Source organism: Gossypium hirsutum, chromosome D08, assembly GCF_007990345.1.
Source record: "Gossypium hirsutum isolate 1008001.06 chromosome D08, Gossypium_hirsutum_v2.1, whole genome shotgun sequence".
NCBI lineage: Eukaryota > Viridiplantae > Streptophyta > Magnoliopsida > Malvales > Malvaceae > Gossypium > Gossypium hirsutum.
The window spans coordinates 30,192,167-30,196,954 of NC_053444.1; the positions used below are offsets into that span (position 1 = coordinate 30,192,167).

Consider the following 4,788-nt stretch of genomic DNA (forward strand, 5'->3'; position numbering starts at 1 on the left):
CTGAAGTCTTTGAGGGTAGGGTGGTGGTGGTTTCATTACTGGGACTGATTCTGGTTGATTTGTCTTTAGCAGCAATTCTGCATCTAACGACATTGTCAGTTGATCAGAATTAGCTGGTTCTTAGGTTACTTTGTCGAGTTTTGCAGATTCTGGTTCTGGTGAAACTGGAATTTCAACACTTGGTTGAACTTCTTTTGAATCTTGAGCGTCAGCTGGCTCCTTTTCAACTTTAACAATGTTTGGCTATATTGTCTTTTCGCTCCTCAATGTCAACGCTTTGCAATGTTCCTTCCCCAGATTTCTTAGATTCTCCGTGTCACTAGGTAGAGCACCTTGTGGTCGGTTCCTGAGTTCAGTAGCAAGCTAGCCTACTTGATTTTGCAAATTACTTAGAGTGGCGTCGTTTTTCGCCATGTATGCCTTCAATAAATTCTCTAAGCTATTGGATGGTTCTGCTTGGGTTGGTTTCTGAACTTGTTGGGGGAACTAGGCAGCTGAGTTGGTTTAGGTTGGGCGTAAGTGTTACTGGTTCCAGCCCCTTGGTTACTCTAGGAAAAAATTGGGTGATTTCACCACGATGAGTTATAAAAGTTAGATTACAGTCCTTGCCTCCCTCGATTTTGATTTTGGTTACCCATGTAATATACGGATTCGGGGTTCGATGGACATTCTTCAAACAAATATCCTTCCCCACAATACACACAGGCTATATTTTCAAATTGGTTAGGTGGTTGGGCAGCAAAACTGTTAGACCCATTAGTGGTAAGATTCTTAAGCATTGAGGATATTGAAGATACCTGAGATGCGAGTGAAGTGAGAGCATCCACTTCATGTATTCCATCGACTCGTCTTCCTAACGTTGCTCGATTGGTTGGCCATTGATAATTGTTGCTGGCAATCCTCTCAATAATTTCGTAAGCCTCATTATAAGACTTAGAAAGGAGAGAACCGTTAGCAGAGGCCTCAAATACCATTCTCGTGTGAGCGTTGAGACCATTATAGAATGTCTCAAGTTGAATGCAATGTGGAATTCCATGATGAGGGCACTTTCGTAATAAATTTTTGTACCTTTCCCATGCCTCATACAGGGACTCATCATCCATTTTTTGGAAGGAAGTGATCTCATTCCTAAACTTGGCATTCTTACTCGGCGGGAAATACTTCATGAGGAATCTCTCGGCTAACTCTTGCCATGTAGAAATGGAGTTCGGTGGTAATGAATTTAACCAGGCATGAGCTCTGTCCCTTAGCGATTATGGGAATAGCTTCAGTCGTAATGCATCTTCGGGCACTCCGGCTAACTTGAAAGAATCGCTCACTTCCATAAATAGTCTTAAGTGAAGATGAGGATCTTCAGTAGGCATTCCACTTGTAACACCCCAATCCCGTATCCGTCGCCGGAACAGATAAAGGGGCATTACCAGTCTTGAAACTCATATCAGAACAGTAAATTTTTTATTTTTTTTGAACATTCCTTTAGATAAGTACTAAAGAAAGTCAGGGATACAATTTAAACTTCTATAAGTACACATTCAAAAGATGCCATTTTCGCATGGCTTATATACATTAACCAAAATATCCTCTCACTACTAGTCTATTCTATACTTGCCATAAGATAATCCAAAACGTAGCAGTACCAAACAGTGGATAGTGATAGTGTGACTAGTTGCTGATGATCCCCGAGCCTGTAGCTTCCAAATGAGATCTATAAAACAGAGGAAACAAAGTACACGGAGTAAGCATTATAATGCTTAGTAAGTTTTAAGCAGTGTCAACAGATAACAATCAAATTATAACATAGTTGTTCGTATTTTTATTTCACTCTTCCTTCGGGCATACCATCCCTTTACCGAATATGCACATCTCATTATATATAATAGGCAGATAAATTCTCACTTGATAGTGACCTCTTATGATCATAGGTACATTACATATATTTTTTTTTTGACTTTCCACATTGACCAAATGCACAATAATCATAGAACAGTCTTATTGCTTTACTCACATGTGCATCACATAACGACCTTGTGATTTAGTCTAAATCAAACTTAAATATAATCTCAAAATACATACCTGACCAACTTAACGCGTTGAACGTATTTATTACCAATTGTTACTGTGAAGTTATATAATCTTACGCTTTACTTGAATCTTCAGCAAAACCTTTAGTTCGGGGCTTACCTGGACAAAATCTCCACACGTAGTCATCGGGTCTTTAGAGCTTGGATATAGTACGAGCACGAAGCCTACGGACATTAATCAGTGATAATATTCTCGCATAAAGCCTGCGGGGTTTTAACCCGGATATAGTACTGACACAAATGCCCTTCGGGACTTATCACATTTATACACTTTCACATCCATCACGTTGGCCACTCGGCCCTATCACATATATACACTTTCACATTCATCACATCGGCCATTAGGCCTTATCACCTATATACACTTTCACATTCATCGCATCGGCTATTAGGCCTTATCACATATATACACTTTCACATTCATCACATCGGCCATTAGGCCTTATCACATATATACACTTTCACATTCATCACATCGGCCATTAGGCCTTATCACATATATACACTTTCACATTCATCACATCGGCCATTAGGCCTTATCACATATATACACTTTCACATTCATCACATCGGCTATTAGGCCTTATCACATATATACACTTTCACATTCATCACATCGGCCATTAGGCCTTATCACATATATATACACTTTCACATTCATCACATTGGCCATTCGGCCTTATCACATATATACACTTTCACATTCATCACATCGGCCATTAGGTCTTATCACATATACACTTTCACATTTATTCAAATATACTTCACATACCACATATACTATCATGTACAGACTTGGTCTTGGCCGAATCTACATCCATCACTTTCCAATGAATAATTCAATTTTATGCCATACTATCATTTCATATTCGAAAACTCATAAACTTACAATATCACGATTTAGAATTCAAGTATGGTTTTAATCAATAGCTTATGAGCAACTAAAACAAGTTTTATCCATGTTTACAACAAAATCACATATTCACTACGAGCTGTTTTCCTGAGCAATGGTCACTAAATTATTTATAACCGGAGCTACAAGACTCCAAATCACTTGCCGTTAATTTTACCTGAATATAGACTCGTATATATTTCTTCCAAAAATTTTTCAGAATTTTAGGTTTGGCCAATCAATACCAGATTTTTCTTAAAGTTTCCCCTGTTTCACTGTTTGACTAATCTGACCAGTCTTCACTACGAATCACAATTCTCATTGTACAGAATTCAAAGTATGTTCTATTTGATTTAATTTGAAACTAGACTCATTAAGGAGTCTAAGCATATAAATTTTATCTTGTAACCATTTTTGTACAAATTATAGTGATTTTCTTAAAACAGAACAGGGGATTTCGGAGTCATTCTGACACCGTCTCACACAACTTTAAATATCTCTTTATAGGAAATTCCTTTGCCTATACGGTCTCTTTTATAAGAAACTAGACTAATTAAGCTTTGATTGTATATTTTATTCAGCCTATAATTCCACACCAAACATTTATAGTGATTTTCTAAAATCACGTTACTGCATTTGCTCTTAAATTTCCAAGTCCAAACACTTAGGAACTTACCATTTGAGTTTAAGACATATCATGGCCACATCATATCTTATTAAATCAACTCATTATATCCTATTATAGTTGAATTTACTCAACATTTAGTCACTTAAAACTTACCTCGGATGTGGTCGAACGATTTCGGCGGCTATTCGATCACTTTTTCCCTTCCCTTATCCAACTTTGGTCCTCTAAGCTCTTGATCTAATTCAAACAAATTTAACTTATTAAAGTCTCATTATGCTAGCTTATGGCCGAATATGACAAGGAGTTTGATAGGTCATATGGCCACCTATAGCTCAAACACAAAATGGTCATACGCATTTTTAATCACATTGAGCAATTTAATACAATTAATCTAACATTTCCTCATGTGCACCTTTATGACCGAATACATGCAACACCAAGCTATCTATTCATTCATGTATGCATCTTATTTAAGCATGTATATCCACAATTGAATTCATCATATAAATATCTATGATTTCACTCAAATAATCTCATTACAACACACGGTGCTCCAACCATTATTTAAATTCAAAGCTCGGCTAGTACATAACACCATGATTTTGTCCTAATTTGGAGAGCCAATAATTTAAGTATTACAGCAGCATATTAATTAGCTAAGTACCATAAATTTGTCCTAATTTGGACAGCCAATAATTTACAGCATTATAGCAGCAAATTAATTAGTAATAAACTATCTTAAGTTCAATTTTAACTCCCTCATGCAGCAACCAGACAGCATTCAAGTTAACTTCCAACATTCGGTCAAAGCATTTAAATAAAAGAATATGCATGCTAAATTTCCAGCATTTGGACAACATTTCAACTTGAAATTTTCCAGCCTTTCACCTTCAATATTTCGAATATTCAAAAGCAAAAAGAAGAGTACAACTAATCAATTAAAATTTTTGAACATAATTCAAGGTATATGTTCAACTAAATATTCATGTTAACTCATAATCAATAAGATATTAAGTAGAAAATAAAAACATTATTAGCATGCATGCTATCTACATACAACAACCATTCGACTTCCATCTATTATCAACCCTCAATACACAAAACATCGAAACCAACATCAAAGAAATATAAACATCCATGACCAAATGTCATCTTCATCCATTTACAAAAATTTTGCCATGAGCTGA

At 36.1% G+C, this 4,788-nt stretch overlaps 1 non-coding gene across 1 annotated transcript; it reads left to right on the forward strand.

Moving 5' to 3' along the window:
• The first annotated feature begins 1,029 nt into the window (after positions 1-1,029).
• On the forward strand, positions 1,030-1,136 carry LOC121220422 (small nucleolar RNA R71). The gene has a single exon (XR_005917624.1). It is a non-coding gene; the product is annotated as a small nucleolar RNA R71 (small nucleolar RNA).
• Positions 1,137-4,788: the final 3,652 nt, after the last annotated feature.